General features: G+C 39.8%; 1 protein-coding gene across 1 annotated transcript in view; it reads right to left on the bottom strand.

Annotated features, from left to right (window-relative positions):
• Positions 1–7,950: 7,950 nt before the first annotated feature.
• Positions 7,951–20,452, bottom strand: part of Fktn (fukutin) — a 65,567-nt gene continuing 53,065 nt past the window's right edge. The window contains exon 11 of the transcript XR_006637210.1: positions 7,951–8,057. The gene's annotated coding sequence lies outside the window, so the exon portion shown is untranslated. The remainder of the gene's footprint in view (positions 8,058–20,452) is intronic.

Raw genomic sequence — 20,452 nt, 5'->3', positions numbered from 1 at the left:
AAATCCTGCCCTCAGGGCACTTTGCTCAAATGCCACCTTCTTAGTGAAGATTTTTTACCACACTATCTCAAATTGTACACACACACACACACACACACACACACACGGCAGGGGGCAGTGGAGGGTAGAGAGAGACTCCCCATTTTTGTCTTGTATTCTCAGCACTCACCCCCACTTAGTAGTATTTATCATATTTCTCCCCATTCCTCATTACCTTCACTGAATAGTTGTTCATCAACTGATTCATGAATAATGAATTTCCAGGTACTGCACTCTCTCTCTCTCTGAAGGACCTAACAGAAGATCTGGCACAATATATTCACAAATGCACTACAGCTTGGCAAATAAGAGCAAAGAGATCTGCAGTTGTGTTTATTCAGGTTGAACTTGTCTATCCACTTGTGTGTGACCATAGGCATATCACATGACTTCTCTCTGCCTCACTTTTCTCATTTGTAAAGTGGGCACACCAATAGAACTGTGAGGCTCTACAGAGAAAAGGAAAAAAAAAATAAGGCACGGTAATTAGTACCATGCCTAGCTTGTAGTATATGATCATAGTTGTTTTTTTTTTTTTTTTTTTCTCATTTTTGAGGTAGGGTTTCACTTTAGCCCAGGCTGACCTGCAACTCACTTTGTAGCTCCAGACTGGCCTCAAACTCACATTGATCCTTCTACCTTTGTCTCCCAAGTGCTGGTACTAAAGATGTGTGCCACCAAGGCTGACATGATCATAAATTTTTATTGTTACAACGACATACCAATTTTCTCCTCTGTGAAAGGATCACAAAGGCTCATCCAATGTCATGTGACTTCCTTGGCCCAGTGTCAGGCTTGGCCATGTAACTTGCATTTCCTGGTATCATTGAATTGAATGCTAGCAGAGAAGACAAGTAACACAGTGGAACAGAGCTTCAGCAGAAGTGGCTGCGGACCGAACTCAGCCAGCAGAAAGAAAGTCATGTCTGAGGTTACTCTTGCAGCAAACAGCATGGAGCAAACCGAGAGTGAGAAATCAAAGCTGCAAGCCACTGAGACGTTAGGATGTTTGTCCTGACTCAGACTCCTTAACACAACTCCCATGCAAACTAATACGGTTTTACAATATATCAAAAGGGTATAGCCTGAATTGCTACATTCTGGGTGGAGACAGAAAGGTGGAGAAAATTATATTTCTGCCTCCAAAATCTATAGTGTTTGGAAGAAAGAGGACATGATAACTTGACTAAAGACAAGATGGTCCTGAATATCAGATAGAGAGAAATTAGAGTTAGGAAGAGAGAGGTAAGCGATTCTGCCAAGAGGTGCATGGACCGTTCCTGGGAGGAATAGTATTTCAACTAGAGCTTTGATCAAGGCTGGCTTTGACGTTTAAGGGACCCAGAACAAGGGAACAAATGGAGACTTCTTGACTTAGTCCTGTCCCCCTAGCTCAATCCTTTTCTGTGAAGGAATGTGTGTATTATATGGACTTCTGACCCATACTAGCCAAAGAAGGAACCCTGTGCAGAGCCTGAAATGAGTGCTAGGGGATTTGAACAGCAATTCAAGGGTCCAAGATACTCAGATAGCGGTCAGTAAGGTGGGGCATGGGTACAGGATGGGCACTGGAGGAGGCTAGAGCAGAGCCACGAAACACAACGGCCCTGGCATAAAGGCTGGGGGGAATTCCTGCCTCCATGGGGGAATGGAGGGCAGGAAGACCGCAGTGTGCCTTGAACCTGGGGATGATTTGTTTAGCTAGATGTGACAAGACTCATTTTGGTTGTGGCACAGACAATGGATAGATTGAACTGGTTTAATTGTACGCAGAAACATAAGCTAATAGTTGTGGAAAACATTCTTACTTGCTCTTTCTTCTGCCCCTGTTCTCTGTGTGTGCTGTAGGAATTCCCACACATGATTTTTTTTTTTCCACGCTACCTGATTATATGCCAATTCTGACAGAGCACACATGAGTTGTATTACCCTTCTTAGCTAAAAATTGTGAGGTGGTATATTTTCTCAGTGACATATTTTACATCTGTGAGAAAGAACTGTGAGAACTGGGTAGCAAGATAAGCAATGCATGATGCTAAATGAAATAAACTGCAAACTGAAAATCTGTGGGAGTGGACAAGGCCTCAGAGAAAGGAGCACACTGGAACCAGGGTGGACTTTTCCTGAACCTTCTTAAATGCTACAGTTGTCTTATGCTTTTAGGAACTATTCATGCATCATTCCACTAGCAGTGGCCCTTCAGAGCCTTCAGGCTGGCTTGCCTGCTTCCTTGCCAGTCTCCCAGGGTGGAGCATTTAGGGACCCGTTCCTGCAGGGGAGGTGGCTGGAGTAAGAATTTACATAATCCGATTATTGGGAGATTAGGTTTGGGCAGCTAAACGCCTCTCTGTGCTTGAGCTAAGACCCTTACTATTCATGGCTCTCACTGCCCCCTAGAGAGACTGCACCTGCAGGGCTCCTGGGGAGGGGAGAGGCTGGGAGGGCAGATCACTAGGAGAGCCTGGTGCTATTGGGCTCTTGGTTCTGCGGCTTTAATTGATCTGTCTGGATTAGCCTGTGAATACTGGCTCTCTAGTCTTCTATGTGTGCTGTCAGCTTCAGGAAAGACCAGGGCTTGGAGAAGCGATTTCTGCCAGCCCAGGTGGATTACCCAAGGTAATTTTGACTAGAAGTTAAACATCAGCCTTATGCAGTCTTGAAACTGCCCCCCTTACCTAATGCTCAGCCTCTTTCTCAATCCCGTTCTGCATATCTAGACACCACTGTGTCATTTGTTTCTCTACTCTTCCAGTCATCTATCTATGTATCCCTTCTTCTGCCAGCCTATTGTGGATGGTTCCATCAAGTGAGTAAGCTAGCTCTTGATATCTAATATGCAATGCTATTGGCCCACTGTTAGTTTCTAAACCATATTATTTTTCTTCTAGAAAGTTTGAAATTTTTTTCTTACATTTATTTTTGGAACTACTTGCTATTAGTTTCTAATGGTATGGTATTGCAATGTAGTCAGAGATGCCCTTTTTTGTTTTGGGATTATTCAGATTTTCTCTTTGATAAAGCATGTAACTTACTTTTATACATACCTCTCAGACACTAGAAGAGGAGGTACATTCCCTGTTCGAAAGTTAAAATGATTTGACATGAAGCCAGGAAATAATATTGGCACCATGAGCTATCATGAAGACTCCGTGAGCTGCCATATATAAAGTGTTTGGAGTAAATACTAAGCATTGATAACAGCAGGCTTGGATGAATACTTAGTTGCTCATACATTTATTCTTCCCTTTATTTTTATTATTAGAAAATTGCATCAAAAACTAGACAGGAAACTCTAAACACATGCTTCTAATTGTTTGCAAAAGACACATCTTCTCTAGCCAGTATTCTGGCTCCTTCACCTCTTCTGAGGTACTTGGGACCTGTGCTGCAAAGACACTTCTATTTCGGGCAGGTGGACCAAACAGGGCCCAGGCTTGGATGAGGGAGATGCCAGTAACCAAAGAAAAGCTTCTCCAGGGCACCAGGCTTTCTCTTTCTGCTCATTTCTCCTTTCTAGCGCCCAAGCTGAGGTCCCCTTGGAAACACACATTACACATCCTCTCCATGACACCTGGTGTTGAGGCCAGGTGAGCATTTCTGTGAGAGCAAATGTTGACTTCAGGCATTTCTTCCCATAGTTACCAACACAATGCCAGGAGGGCCCAGCTGCCTGCTGACCTCCCAAGACCAGGCTGGCTTGGCCTTGACTCTGCAAGGCCTGGAGCTTCTATTTTTGGACAGTAAACTCAAGAGCAGTGGGGAAAGTGAGGGGAGGCAGGGGTGGGTTGGGGAGGATTAGGTACCGGAGAAAAGAAAGGGGTGCGGGGGACTCCCCCCACCCTGTTTTCTCTGGTCTTTGTATAAGGGACATGACTCATCAAAAGTCCCCTAGATGAGGATTTAGATGCTCTGTGGGCAGCAGATAAGAGTGCAGCTTACTTGCAGAAAGAACATTTAATGAATATTCCCCATAAAGTCAATACTGCCCAGTTTATCAGCTGTCTTCACTCCCCACTCTTGCCCTGGGGGAACTAGACTTGAAATAAAGGCCACATCTCCAGGGGCTGGGAGTGGAGGTGCTGGCCAGGGCTAGGGAGGGGCCTCTGCCTCCCTGGGCTGTATTTGAGGCAGGTGAGGGAAATCTGCCAGGCTCAAGCTACCCACAGCCCTCAGCTTCCTAAACTGACAAATCCCAGCTCCTCCCAACTCCCCCCAGGAGATGAATAAACCCCTTTTCATCTCTCAACGCCTAGAACTGCTTCCAGGAAGCTGCTTAGGAAATTGAGAGGATGTTACTTTCAGTAAAACCAAACAAACCACCCAAGAAACCCTTTACTTCCCCCCATTGTTCTTACCTTTCCTTTTCCTGATAGGTGTGCTGCCCTCCCCAGAACTATACTTCTCTTTCCAGCCAGTGACAGCTTGGCTTTGCAAGTTTCTCTGGTCAATGAAATAAATGTCACCAACTGCAGTGCATACCATTTCTGGAACTCACACTGCAGAGGGAGCAGTCTGGCTTAACACCATGCAGCTTGGGCTTGGCTCTCCTTTGAGCCACTGTCCCTGTGGTGTCCATAGCCCCCCAGCCAGCAGTATCTACTTGAGTTGCAGGGTCTCTGGATAAGTGGAAATAAGGAAGAGTGAACATAAGGTGGTCTTGGCCTGCCCAAGTCATGGAGCCAAGCCCTTTTGTAGGGATACAAGGTGGGGCAGGGGAAGTGGATTTCATTCATTGACCCAGAGGCCACTGACTCAGTGGAAGTTTTGCATGACTGTATCTGGCACCCTCCTTGGTTAATGCTAATCAAGAGCTGAGAATGGCTCAGTTGCTCTCAAAGACACCCCAGATTCCCCTATTACCATGTTCCCCAAATTGCTTTCATGTCTTCCTTATAACCCAGCTCCTGCCTGAATTTAGCTAATTGAGCTTTTTCTTTTTTCATTTTTTTTTTTGGTGATCAAACTATTTCTTCTTGTGCTATTTTTAAATAATTTATCTTTGTTAACAGTTTTTATACATGTATGTCATGTATTTTGATCGTACTCCCTACCCACTGTGTTCTTTTGTCCTCTACATCCTGCTGAACCCTTTCTTCCTCCCAACTGGTCCCTCTTCTACTTTGATGTTTCTTTTTTTTTTTTTTGAGGTAGGGTATTGCTCTACCCAGGTTGACCTGGAATTCACTATGTATTCTCAGGGTGGCCTCAAACTCACAGTGATCCACCTCTGCCTCCCAAGTGCTGGGATTAAAGGTGGGTGCCACCACACCCAGCATGCCCAGCTTTTTATATGAGTTAAAGGAGTTAAACTTGGGGTCTCTGTCCCAAGAGGTCTTCATGCTTAAACAGAAAGCACTTAGCCACTGAATCATCTTCCCAGCTCCATTTTACTATTTATATGTAGGCAATATGTTTTGTTCACTCTTCCAGAAAGCCTGATTTGTGATGTTACCTACTTCTTTTTAGAATTACTTTCTTCACTTATTTTTACTGTTCTTCAAGTTTCAGACTCATGAACTTTGCTATTCTTGTCCCTACACTCCTTTGGTGCTCCATCTGCAACAAATGAGAGATTTTCTCTGATACTCCTACCTATGCCTAGTCTGTGAGCTCAGAATTGTTTTAACCTCATGTCCTCTCTCCAAAGCCTTGTGCCTATGTCACTGGGGTAAAATACAGTCCTCTTCTCAATAGGGCTCTGACATACCAATTTAATATTATTAATATTATTGTTACTTTGTGTGTGATCATGTGTGTAATTGCAGGCATGCATGTGCCACAGCGTGCATGTGGAGGTCAGAGGACAAGCTTTGGGTGTGAAGTCCTCACCTTCCACCTCATTTGAGGCAGTCTCACATTCATCCGTGTTTTTTTGTTTTGTTTTGTTTTTGCCAGGCCAGCTGTACCAAAGCTTCTGGTGAACTCTCCTGTCTTTACCTCCTTTCTCATCCACAGGCATGGCTGGGATTACCCATGTCTCCACACATTTTGTATGTGGGTACTAGAGTTCCAAACTTGAGCACTCACGTTTGTGGGGCAAACACTTTATCAATAAGTAATTTTCACAGCCCCTACAATACCAATTATACAGAAAAGCTATTTCCTGGGATTATCCAGAAAATGCATGTTGATCATATTTATGCCAAAGGCAAATAAAATAATACTAAAACTATGAGCTGGGGGTGGTGGCACATGCCCAGCACTTGGGAGGCAGAGTTAGGAGGACTGCTGTGAGCTTGACCACAGAGTAGTTCCAGGTCAGCCTGGGTTAGAGTGAGACCCTACCTCAAAAAAACAAAAGAATAAATAAAATTAAATTTTTAAATTATTTATTAAGTACCAAACAGTATATATACTGGAGGATTACTATAATTTTAATAACCTTTAAAGTTGGTTAAAGCTTAGGGCTGGAGAGATGGCTCAGGGGTTAAGGCACTTGCCTGCAAAGTTTGACAACCCAGGTCTGATTCCGTAGTACCCACATAAAGCCAGATGTACAAAGGGGCACATGCATCTGGAATTTGTTGGCAGTGGCTAGAGGCCCCAGCATGTCAGTTCTGTCTCTCTTCTTCCTTTACTTGCAAATATGTAAATACAAATATTTTTTTAAAAACCTACAAAAGAGTGGGAAATCAGAAATTAAATATCAAGCCTACAGCCACAAAACTAGGAGATGATGGTCACTGGACATGATTCCAGCTCCAAAGCCTGTGCTGACCCCATCAAAATCTCTAGATCTACACTGTCCAATATGTTAGCTACTAACTACATGATGCTATTTAAATTAAACAAACATACATTTATCATTATTGAGGTACACTTGCTACATTCCAATTAGTCTAGTCCTATGAGGCTAATGGCAAAGAAGAATGCCCTAGACACACTCTGGGAAAGATGGCTCTCAGCAAATTTTAATGGGGAGAATATGAGAAGCCATCATTTTCAAAGAAGTGCTTTCCCTTTGCTTGCAAGATTCCATACTATGAATAGAGTTTTTCTACTAAGTAGGACCCATCAGATTACAAGTGGCCTAGTTCGGGCTCCATAATAAATTCTTACACATTCCAATTCAGATTGCCACTCTTCAGAGACACCTGAAAGATATTTGTAAGGTTCAGGAGTGACCAAAGACCACGGAGACCACTCTGAGGCAAAGATGGAAGTTTTTGTTTGGGGGGAGGGAGGCACGAGCTGCCAGGACTGACTCTCAAGAGTGGAGCAGTCAGCTTGGGGTTACAGATAGTGGCTTTATAGGCTCTTCAGTTGGGGGAAGGTGAGAAAGGGAAGAAATTTCTTTGTTGGGGTAGTAAATCTCTGTTCTTTACATTAGCCATAGGGTGAGACCAGAAATGACCCAGTGAGAGATAAAGGGACAGTAAATCTAGACTTGGAGCCATTTCAGGCAGGGGAGGGATAATGGCTGGACAATTTATTGAGGAATGTGGACGATTCGCTTCGCCCTCCTGCTGTAACTCCATTTTGTCCCGACCTAACAATATTTGGTGGTATTAACTTTCCAGGACATTAGCTACTCAATTGCCTTTACTGTAAAATTCACTTGAAAATATCCAAGTTACTGTGAATAGGGAAAACCGTTTTGAAGTTTTCTATTTTATTTTTTAAATATTTGTGTACACACGTGTGTGTATTTGTGAGCCAGGATCTCTTGCTGTTGGCAAATGCATGCTAGATGCCTATGTCACTTCAGGCATTTGATTTTTAAAAATATGTTATTTATTTGAGAGAAAGAGGCAGAGAGCGAGCGAGCATGTGCACGTGCCAGGGCCTCTAGCCGCTGCAAACTCCAGACACATGCGCCACCTTGTGCATCTGGCTTTATGTGGGTACTGGGGAATCGAACTTTGGCTTTGCAGGCAAGCGCCTTAGCCACTAAGCTATCTCGTCAGCCTTGAATTTAATTTTCTTCTGTGGGTGCTTGAGAGTCAGATCTGGCTGGCAGGCTTTGCATAAAAGTGCCTTTAACTGTTGTTCCATCTCGTCAGTGAGCCCCTTAAGCTCTGTATGAAAAAAACACAACAAGTAGTTATATATAGGTTAGAAACCAAGGAACAAGAACAGCAGCTGTTAAATGTAATTGGGGAAAAATTCAACTATAGAGGAGAAAAAGGATAAATGAGACTGTCATTATAGTACAGTGTTAGAATGCTTGCCTAGTAGTGAGAGAATATTAAAAAAAGAGAAAATAAGCTGGATGTGGTGGCACACGTCTTTAATCCCAGCACTTGGGAGCAGAGGTAAAGGATTGCTGTTAGTTTGAGGCCAGCCTGAGACTACACAGTGAATTGCAGGGCAGCCTGGGCTAGAGTAAAACCCTACCTTGAAAAGCAAATAAATAAATAATAAAATAAAGTAAAAAATAAAATTATTAACACCGAGAATATGTTAATGATAAATTAAAATGAAAAGAAGTGAAAACAAAATCCCTAAAATGTGCCTTATAAAAATAGGAAGATTTTTCTTTTTGACTTTATTATGAAGAATGTTTTCTATTATAAGTTTGTAGTACAAGAACTACATAAGAACCAATAGCAGGATCTGTTGTTATCCTTATTTAAAAAAAGAAAAACAGCCATTCTATTATTAAGCACATAACGATGTAGTGGCTATTATTTGCAATTAAACTTTTTTCATAAATTTGCTATCTGTGTCTTCTCTTTATCGATTTGTCCATTCATATCTTTTGCTCGTTTCTATATGGAGCATTCAAGCTCCTTATATAGTCTAGATGCTAATTTTTTGTCAGACATGTAGTTTACAAACATATCCACTCTAAAGCTCAACTTCTGCCTCCCTCCCTCCCTCTCTTTCTTCTTCTTCTTCTTTTTTTTTTTTTTTTTTGTGGTTTTTCAAGATAGGGTCTTGCTGTAGGCCAGGCTGACCCAGAATTTTCTATGTAGTCTCAGGGTATCCTACCTGAGATTCTCCTAGCTCTGCCTCCCTCTGGGATTAGAGGTGTGCCACACCCAGCTAAAACTTGGCTTTACATCCTCTTCATGTGGGTTTTTGCAGAACAGCAGTTTTTGTTTTGATAAAGACGACTTTATTCACTTTTCCTCTTACAGGCTGTACATTTGGTGTCGAACCTGACAATTCTGTATGAGCATATTCTATTTTTCTTAAAGGTTTTATACTTAAGAATACTACCTATGATGACTTCATTTTGCATTAGGTATAAGGTTCAAGTTAAGTTCATTAAAAAAAAAAACTTTTATTTTGCCTATGGATACCCATTGCTTTGGCCCCATCTGTTGGAAAAACTACCTTCCTCCCTTGACCTTCCTTTTTACTTCTGTAAAAACTGTGTTAAGTATATTCATGTGAATCAACCTGTTTTGTTTTGTTTTGTTTTTCCCCTTTTAATCGGTGCATTTGACTATGAGGGCTACCAGAGCAAAGAGCCACATGGATGGGTGATTTAAATGACAGAAATTTTCTCTCAGTTTTGGAAGCTACAAGCACAAAATTGAGGTGTTAGCAGAACTTCTCACTTCTAAGGGTCCCCCTTCCCTGATTTGTAGATGGCTACTTTTCCTCATCTTTACATGGTCTTCCCTTCATGCCTCCTTTTTGTCCTACTCTCTTTTTATAATGACACTTGTCACCATGGCTTACTGTCATACTCTCTTTTTATAAGGTCATTTGTCACCATGGGCTGGGCTCACACAAATAACATACAATAATATTGTTAGGTCTTGAAAGTTAGGTTAGTATTGAAATATTTGAATTTTGAGTGGCAGCCATGACATTTATATATTCTAGATAATTTATAATTTTATATATAAGAACTAATATTGGGTAAAATTAACTCTTTTCACTTTCAGTATAAGAAGTTGGATTCAAGTTATAATTTTAAAACAATTTTTTCCAAGTCAGTAGTTAATTTGAATATGCAGAAAAAATAGCCTCTAGAATTCAAATTAGAAGACAAGGGTTCCAGATCTATTCGCTCATCTGTAAAACAAAGGATAAAATAAATCTTCCTTACAAGACCAGATACTTTGCAAATTGTGAGGAAACTCAAGTCTTCTAGTTTTAAATGTAGCTCTGGGAATTTTTTTGTTTTGTACTTTTTTAATTCCTTGATTTTATATAGGTAAATGAAAACAGTTTTATTTTTTTCCCCTTTACTACAGTGGTTGACTTTTAGTATTAGGCTAAAAACAAAAAAACAAACAAACAACTAGTGAGAGCAAATATTCTTGCCTTTGAGGAAGAACATTTATTTTTTCACCATTAGATGCTATTTATCAAAATAAATGTCTGGTTATAGAATTTCTTAACCAGATGAGGAAATTCCCTTCTATTTTGAATTGACTGGCAGATTTTCTTTTGTTTGTTTATTTGTTTGAGATAGGTTCTGGAATTCACTGTGTAGTCCTTATGGAGGCCTCAAACTCACAGCAATCCCCTATCTCTGGAATTACAGGCATGCACCACCACATCTGGCTTTTATGTTTTTTTAGTCAGAAAGGGAATTGGATTTTGAAAAATGTTTTCTGTATCTGTATGATTTTATGGTTTTCTTTAGTTTGTTTATATGGCATATTAAACTGATGGATTTTCAGGCTGAATTAGTTATATATACCGAATAAAATGTCATAGCTGTGCTGCATAATTCCTTCTTATACACTGTAGGGTTTGCACAAACTAGGACTTTATACTCCTGGCGGCAAGGAATTGGCACAGTTATTCTTTACAATTTTGACTTGAGGACAAATTCTTTTTTTAAAGCATTTTTATGCTTTTATTTTATTACTTAAAAAATATATATATACATTTATTATTGACAACTTCCATACTTACAGACAACAAACCATGGTATTTCTCTCCCCTCTCCTCCCTCCTTCATAACTCTGCTCTCTGTCATATCCCCTCCCTCTCTCCATTTAATTTGATGTCATCATCTTTTTCGCCTATTATGAGGGTCTTGTATAGGTATTGCTAGGCACTGTGAGGTCTTGGATGTCAAGGCCAAATTCTCTCCAGACAGTCGTGTGTAAGGGGTGGTACCCTTCTTTTGGCTCTTACATTCTTTCTGCCACCTCTTCCGCAATGGACCCTGAGCCTTGAAGGGTGCAAGGTAATTCATAGCTGGACCCTCCTCTGTCCCTCTTCTCAGCACTATGTTGCCTTTTAGGTCATCCCAGTAATCATCACCATCTGAAAAGAGACGCTTCTCTAACCAGAAGTGAGAGTAGCATAAATATATGAGTATGAACAGTAAGTGTAGTGCTTTCAGGGCAATTTGGTGAGAGTAATATAAGCATTTATCCAGACAAGAGCAGGCTTTATACCCCTAAGGCTCACAACCTCCCCTGCCACAGGCTTTTGATTAGGTTTTCCAGTACTAGGCATGTATTCCCTCCCATAGAGTGGGCCTTCAGTCCAATTAGAGAGCAGCCGGTTTCCCCAGAGCAGACATGCCATTATTGTACTCAATCAGTCATTTGGCCTGTCTGGCCAAACTTGAGGTTTCCAGTGTCCACTGTTTTCACTGCTGATTACTTCTGTCACCCATAGACTGCATACAGTGCAGCTTTTTCCAACTTTCAGTTGGCTGGGCTACAGGGAGAAGGTTTTCTGCTCAGCACCAACTTGATTTCTCTGTGACTTTGCCGCTTAGGCATGTGAAGTCTTCAGCAATAGGGTCTTACCATCTCTTTCTCACGGGGAACCAAGGGCCTTGGCAATAACCTATAATGTTTTAGAGGCAATAGGGACCTCCCTGGCCAACAACTCACTGGAAAGTATCCCATCCCAGGCACTGAAAATTTTCTACTAGTAATCTATGGCTTCTGGATTTTGAGCACAAATTCTTTAAAAGAATATTTCAGCTCTTTCATGCTGAAGTATGTTATGGGTCCCCACAGTGGGCATTTTCTCTGGCTACAGGAGCTGATAAACCCAACTTTGTGTGTCTTCTGGGTAGTCTTTGACTAGCAGCCTCAAAGGCAAGATTACAATTTTATCAGATTATTTGTGATTGTTACTGGTTTTTATTTTTGTTTCAAGTCTCAAATAAGCACAAGGCTGGGCATGGTGGTGCATACCTATAATCCCAGCACTTGGAGGCAGAGGTGGGAGGATTGCTATGAGTTCGAGGCCAGCCTGAGAGTACATAGTGAATTCCATGTCAGCCTGGTCTAGAATGAGACCCTACCTCAAAAAACCAAACCAAACAAACAAAAGCTAGCTTTGGGGGATGGAGAGATAGGTCAGAGAAGGCACTTGCCTGTGAAGCCAAAGGACCTAGTTGGATTTCCTAGTACCCACACACAGCCAGATACACAAGGTGATGCATGTATCTCTTAAACAAATGAATAATTTAAAAAGTTTAAAAAGGTCAAAATAGCTCAGGACATTAGAAAACAATTTATTCATCATCCCCAAATGGAGTATATATTATAAATTCTGATTAAAATAATAATACTAAAAGTATCTCCAGTGGTTTCACAAATTATACCAGAGGACAAAATGAAATAGTGAACTGGTACACTAAAATCTACTGCTGTAAAAATATTACTTTGTCTAGAAAACTTGGAAATATTTTTACAATCATGAAGTAGAAGGGACACATATAATTTTCATTTTATAAACACTTGAATTGTTCTCCATGCTCTGAATTAATCAACAGAAGGCTACAAGAGCTTGTAATTATTTAAAGGTACATGAGATGGTATCTCACTTTATATAACAATGTATAGTACTTCTAATTTCATTGCATACCCCTTCCAACTCTTCTGTGAAAGGTACAAGTATACAGAAGGTTGGTTGACTAATGAGTTCTTAAAGAAAATCTATAGGTGAGAATTCTAATGTACAAGTATTGAGAGTATAGAAACAGAGATTTCTCATTAGAAATTAGAAATACTTGCCTACTGGTCCTATACAAAAGACATCAACATCAAATTATCTATTTGATTTATAAATTATAATTAATATTTTAGTCTGATGTACAGCAGCTTTAAAACGGCATCACATACCCTGCTGATTCTTGCCTAGTTGAGATACAAACACGAATTTGGGGGCAGATGTTGATATAAATATTCTCATAGTCCTTCCTTCCCTCCCTTTCTTTCTTCCTCCTCTCCTCTCCTCTCTTCTCCTTTTCCTTCCCCTCCTCTCCTCTCCCCTCCCCTCCTCTCTCCTCTCCTCTCTTCTTTTTTCTTTCATTAAGGTCTCACATTGAGGCCCAGACTGGCCTGGAACTCATGACAATGCTTTTCCCTCAGCCTCCTATCACACCAGGCTAGCAAGCATGTTTTCAATATTCCTATTTATTCTCATTCATTCTCTCTCCTCCCTCACCCTCACTTTCTCTTTCTTTGGATGAAATCCAGGCTTCCCACATACTAGGCAAGGGCTCTACCACTAAGCTACATCTCAAGTCAAGTTGACAGTAACATTGAGCATTCCAAATTTTCTGGCTCTTCAAATCCTTACATACAGCGAGGTTTACCTCTGGAAGTTAGTACTCATCAGATCAGATGCCAAATGTAAGGGAGTAAAGTCAACTGCTTGGACTTCAAGGATATAAACAGCATCTAAGATAATATTTTAGGAGACAAGAGCTTGGCCAATGAAATGAAAATACAAGTACTATTTAGAAAACAGCAATGTGATAATGTCTCTGAATTCACAAATTACACACTTTGATTTACAATGCCATGACAGAACAAAAAACAAAGCAAACTCAGTCATGCAAATTTCTGCATAAGGCAATACATATATCTTGACCTATAAGTTTTATAAGTCCATTTAAATAGTTAGAAAAGAAGCAAGGAAAAATAGGAAACAGCACATTTCATGAATACTTTCTTAATCCTAGGTCTGAGACTAAGTCTATTATACTTCATTTAATCCTTTTAAAAACACTCAGAGGGCTGGAGAGATGGCGTAGCGGTTAAGCGCTTGCTTGTGAAGCCTAAGGACCCCGGTTCGAGGCTCGGTTCCCCAGGTCCCACGTTAGCCAGATGCACAAGGGGGCGCACGCGTCTGGAGTTCGTTTGCAGAGGCTGGAAGCCCTGGCGCGCCCATTCTCTCTCTCTCCCTCTATCTGTCTTTCTCCCTGTGTCTGTCGCTCTCAAATAAATAAATAAAAAATTAAAAAAAAAAAAAAACACTCAGAGAGGACTTCCGGGTAAGATGGTGGCATAGGAGCCATGCCAAACCAACCTAGGAAGGGATTTAAGCAAAATCCGATCAAAATACACTCTTCTGAAAAGTGAAGGAGTATAGGTTATTCTTAGACACAGCAGAGAAGTCGGACAGACCAAGAGTCCCACCGAGGTACTCGTGGGCCACGATCTGCACACCTGCTTAGTGCTGCCCCGCAGCCACAGAGAACAAGCAACAGATTTTTCAGCTTCATCAGCCTTCTTGAAAAGTTAAGAACTCTGAAGGAAAGACAGCTGAGATCAACTAAAGAGCTACTGAAAGTGCAAGCAAGTCAGAAGTCTGAACTCTCCCATCCCCCACCATCAGAACCATGAACCTCCAGCATTCCGCCCCCAGTGGCAGCACAGCCAGCAGAGCTGATCAGAGGTGCAGCTGCACAGCACGACATGGAGGGATCAAGGCAGCATTGGTGAGATTGGAAGCCACCCCAAAAGGTAAAGAGGCTGACTGACAAAAAACAAAAACAAAAACAAACAAAAAACAGGTACACAGACCTGCAATGCTAATCTCTTTTCCTTGTCAGGGCAGGTTATAGGGTATATATTCTTGGTTGGGTTTACCATTTTCAAATAACCTGTATTTGGGGGTTGAATATTGTTACCTTTGATGGGCCTTTGTTTTTTTGCTTCTGTCATAATTGGGGGCAGGGTCTGATTCAGATTCCAGGTTGATCTGGAACCCAATTCAGAATAAAAATGTGTACCTCTGGAGAAACATCCCTTGTTCAAGGATTGGAAAATGGCAATCTTACAAAAAGCAATCTACACATTTAATGCAATCCCTATCAAAATTCCAAACGCATTCTTCATGGAAATAGAAAAAAATATCCAAAAATTCATTTGGAATCACAAAAAACCTCGAATAAATAAAATAATACTGAGCAACAAAAATAAGGCTGGTGATATCACCATACCTGACTTTAACCTATACTACAGAGTCATAGTAACAAAAACAGCGTGGTACTGGCACAAAAGCAGACATGTAGATCAGTGGAACAGAACAGGGGACCCAGATGTAAGTCCAGGTAGCTATAGCCACCTGATATTCGATAAAAATGCCAAAAATAATCATTGGAGAAAAGACAGCCTCTTGAGCAAATGGTGTTCGGAAAACTGGATATATATCTGTAGAAGGATGAAAATAGATTCTTCTCTCTCTCCATGCACAAGAATTAAGTCCAAATGGATTAAAGACCTTAATATCAGACCTGAAACTCTGAAACTGCTAGAGAAAAAAGTAGGGGAAACCCTTCAACATATTGGTCTTGGCAAAGACTTTCTGAATACAACTCCAATCGCTCAGGCAATGAAACCACAGATTAATCACTGGGACCTCATGAAATTACAAAGATTTTGCACTGCAAAGGACACAGTGAAAAAAGCAGAGGCAACCTACAGAATGGGAAAAAATCTTTGCCAGCTATATATCTAATAAAGGATTAATATCTAGGATATACAAAGAACTCAAAAAGTTAAATATTAAGAAAGCAAACAAGCCAATCAAAAAAAATGGGCTATGAAGCTAAATAGAGCATTCTCAAAGGAAGAAATACGTACGGCATATAAGCATCTAAAAAAAATGTTCTATGTCACTAGTCATCAGGGAAATGCAGATTAAAACTACATTGAGATTCCATCTCACTCCTGTCAGATTGGCTACCAACATGAAAACAAATGATCATAAATGTTGGTGGGGATGTGGAAAAAGAGGAACCCTTCTACACTGCTGGTGGGAATGCAATCTGGTCCAGCCATTGTAGAAATCAGTGTGGAGGTTCCTAAAACAGCTAAAGATTGATCTACCGTATGACCCAGGTATAGCACTCCTAGGTATATATCCTAAGGACTCATCTCATTTCCTTAGAAGTACATGCTCAACCATGTTTATTGCTGCTCAATTTATAATAGCTGGGAAATGGAACCAGCCTAGATGTCCCTCAACTGATGAGTGGATAATGAAGATATGGCACATTTATACAATGGAGTTCTATTCAGCGGTAAAGAAAAATGAAGTTACAAAATTTGCAGAAAAATGGATGGATCTGGAAAAGATTATACTAAGTGAGGTAACCTAGGCCCAGAAAGCCAAGCGCCACATGTTCTCCCTCATATGTGGATCCTAGCTATGGATGATTGGGCTTCTGCGTGAGAAGGAAAATACTTAGTAGCAGAGACCAGTAAGTTAAAAAGGAGATATAAAGGGAAGAGAAAGGAAGGGAGGAGAGTACTTAATAGGTTGGTATTGTATATATGTATGTACAATGATTGCGATGGGGAGGTAATATTATGGAGAATAGAATTTCAAAGGGGAAAGTGCGGGGAGGGAGGGAGGGTATTACCATGGGATATTTTTTATAATCATGGAAAATGTTAATAAAAATTGTGAAAAGAAAAATAATAATAAAAAAAATCTCTACCTCCCAGATGACAAGATTAAAGGTGTAGAACAACACACACCCTAGGGATTGTGGCTTTATATGACTATCTGTTTGTTTTAATCCCCACAATTGCATACTCTGTGCTGGTTTTTATTGTGTACAATACTTGGTTGAAGTTTAGAATTTGCTGGTAAATTCCACCCAGTCCACTAGAATACTTGCTTGAAAAGCAAACTCAACACCTAGGATTACTTCTGTGCCTTGACTGGGGGACAAGAGCTATACCTGGCATCTTGAACTCACATCCTGAGGGTATACAGAGGTGAATTGCCACGTCTGAGAACACTGCAGATAAGTAGAAAACCCAAGCACCATTTCAATTCAGGATGCGAAAGTTGCTACAATGTAATACAAGAAACTCAAAGAATCAAGACAATATAGTCCCACCAAAAACTATAAATCCATCAGACATGATCACAAATGAGAGTGTTTTAGATAAAATGTCTGAAAAAGATTTCAATAAAATGATGGTATCTACGTACAAAGAAATCAGAGAAGAAATGAAGGGAATCAAAGAAGAAAACAATGGAATTAAAGAAGAAAACAAACCTCAGAAAGAGAACACAGGAAACCAACTTAATGAAATAAAGAGGTCATTACAAGACATGAGCAAGGAAACAGAAATACCGAAGAAAAATCAGGCTGAAATTCTTGCTCTGAAGAATACAGTCAGTGAAATAAAAAACTCTGTGGAAAGTCTCACCAGTAGAATGGATGAAGGAGAGAACAGAATATCTAAACCAGAAGACCAGGCGGCAGACCTAGTACAGTCCAACAAAGAGAAAGACAAGCTAATAGCAAGGTATGAATGGGAATTTCAAGATCTGGGACACTACGAAAAGATCAAACATAAGAATTCAGGGTGTAACAGAAGGAGAATTTCAATCCAGAGGCTTAGTAGGTGTTTTCAACAAAATCATAGAAGAAAATTTCCCCCAAATTGGGAAAGAAATGCCAATGCAGATACAAGGAGCTTTTAGAACACCAAACAGATAAAACCTGGAAAGAACCTCTCCTTGCCATGTTATAATTAAACTACTAAACACACAAACCAAAGAAAATATATTGAAAGCAGTTATAGACAAAAAGCAAACCACCTACAAAGGCAAGCCCATCAGAGTAACTGCAGATTACTCAACACAAACTTGAAAAGGCAGAAGGGCTTGGAATGAGGTATTCCAAGTTCTGAAAGATAACAACTGTCAACCAAGATTACTTTATCCTGCAAAGCTATCTATCTAAATTGATGGAGAAATAAGGACATTCCACAATAAAAACAGACTAAGGGAATTTATGACAACTAATCCAGAAAACACTTGAAGGAATTCTTTTTCATTTGTTTGTTTTTTGTTTTTCGAGGTAGGGTCTCACGCTAATTCAGGCTGATCTGGAATTCACTATGTAGTCTCAGGGTGGCCTAGAACTCACAGCGATCCTACTACTTCTGCTTCCTGAGTGCTGGGATTAAAGGTGTGTACCACCATGCCTGGCTGTTGAAGGAATTCTTAATGCTGAAGAGAAAGCAAAACGCACACAGGAGGAAATATGAAAAATAAACCACACTCAAATAAGTCAAAACAAATGAGTAAAGGGAAAAATAGGAAACACTACAGAATACAAAGAATGGCGAGAATAAATGCATACCTCTCAATAATTACTATTAATATCAATGGCCAAAAGACACAGGCTTGCAGACTGGATTACAAGGCAGGATCCTGCCATTTGTTGCCTCTAGGAAACTCATCTCTCAATAAAAGATAGACACCACCTTAGGGTGAAAGGATGGAAAATGATATTTCAAGGAAATGGGCCTAGAAAATAAGCAGGGGTTGCTACCCTAATATCTGACAGGATAGACTTCAAACCAACATTAGTGAGGAAAGATAAAGAAGGTCATTTTATACTTATTAAAGGAACACTCCAACAGGAGGACATTACAATCCTAAACATATATCCACCTAACATGGAGGCTCCCACTTTTATCAAACAAACACTATTAGACTTAAGGTCACAGATGACATCAAACACAGTTGTAGTGGGAGACTTCAATACCCAACTCTCAATTGACAGGTCATCATGGCAAAACGTAAACAGAGAGACATCTGAATTAAATGATGTCATGGAACATATGGGCCTAACAGATATCTACAGAACATTCTATCCGAATGCTGCAGTATATACATTTTTCTCAGCAGCACATGGAATATTCTCTAAAATAGATCATATATTAGGAGACAAAGCAAATCTTAATAAAAAATTGAAATAATCCCTTGTACTCTATCTGACCACAATAGGATTTAACTGCAAATTGGCAATTAGAAAAGCTACAGAGCATACAGAAATTCATGGAGACTAAATACCACACTATCAATGGGTCATTGAAGAAATAAAAAAGGTAATCAATAAATTCATAGACTCAAATGATGAAGATAATACAACATACCAAAACCTTTGGGACACAATGAAAGCAGTCCTAAGAGGGAAATTTATAGCTCTCAGTGCCCATATTAAGAAATTAGAGAGTTCACAAACAATTTAATGCTTCACTTTAAGCTCTTGGAAAAAGAAGAACAAGGCAAACCACAAATCAGTAGATGAGAAGAAATCCTAAAGTTTAGGGCAGAAATTAATGAAATAGAAACCAAAAAACATCCAAAGAATCAATGAAAATAAACGAGATTGATAAACCTTTAGCAAATTTGACCAGAAGAAAGACAGAAGAGACAAAAATTAATAAAATTAGATGAAAAAGGCACCATTACGATAGATACTAAAGAAATTCAGACAATTATAAGGACACACTTTAAGAATATATACGCCTCTAAGTTTGAAAATCTGAAAGAAATGGATGATTCCCTTGATTCATATGGCCTACCAAAATTAAATCATGATGAGATAAACCATTTAAATAGACCTATAATAAGTACAGAGATCCAAGCAGTTATAAAAATCTTCTAACTAAAAAACGCCCAGACCCAGATAGATTCACTGGTGAATTTTACCAGACCTTCATGGAAGAACTAACACCACTGATTCTCAAACTTTTCCATAAAATAGAAAAGGAATTCTACCAAACTCCTTCTATGAAGCCAGCATCACCCTCATACCAAAACCAGACAAAGACAGAACAAAAAAAGAAAATTATAGACCAATCTCCCTCATGAACATAGATGCAAAAAATCTGAAAAAAATATTGGCAAACAGAATACAAGAATATATCAAAAAGATTATACACCCTGACCAAACTAGCTTTATCCCTGGGATGCAGGGATGGTTCAACATATGCAAATCAATAAATGTAATACATCATATAAATGGTCTGAAGGACAAAAATCACATGATCATCTCAATGGATGTTGAAAAGGCATTTGATAAAATCCAACATACTTTCATAGTAAAAGTATTACAGAAACTGGGAATAGAAGGAATGTATCTCAATATCATAAAACAAACCTACAGCCAACATAAAACTAAATGGTGAAAAACTTGAAACTTTTCCACTAAATTCAGGAACAAAACAAGGGTGTCCAATGTCCCCACTTTTATTTAATATAGTACTGGAAGTCTTAGCTATAGAAATAAGGCAAGAGACACCCATAAAAGGGACACAAATTGGAAGGGAAGAGATCAAATTATCACTATTGGTAGATGATATGATTCTGTACAGAGAAGACCCTAAAAACTCTACCAGCAAACTGTTAGAGCTGATAAACACTTTTAGCAACGTAGCAGGATACAAACTAAATACACAGAAATCATGAGCCTCAGGGGTATAAA

This window comes from Jaculus jaculus, chromosome 1 (assembly GCF_020740685.1).
Source record: "Jaculus jaculus isolate mJacJac1 chromosome 1, mJacJac1.mat.Y.cur, whole genome shotgun sequence".
Lineage (NCBI taxonomy): Eukaryota > Metazoa > Chordata > Mammalia > Rodentia > Dipodidae > Jaculus > Jaculus jaculus.
Note: the sequence above shows the minus strand (reverse complement) of the source record. Positions and strands in the feature narration are given on the sequence as shown.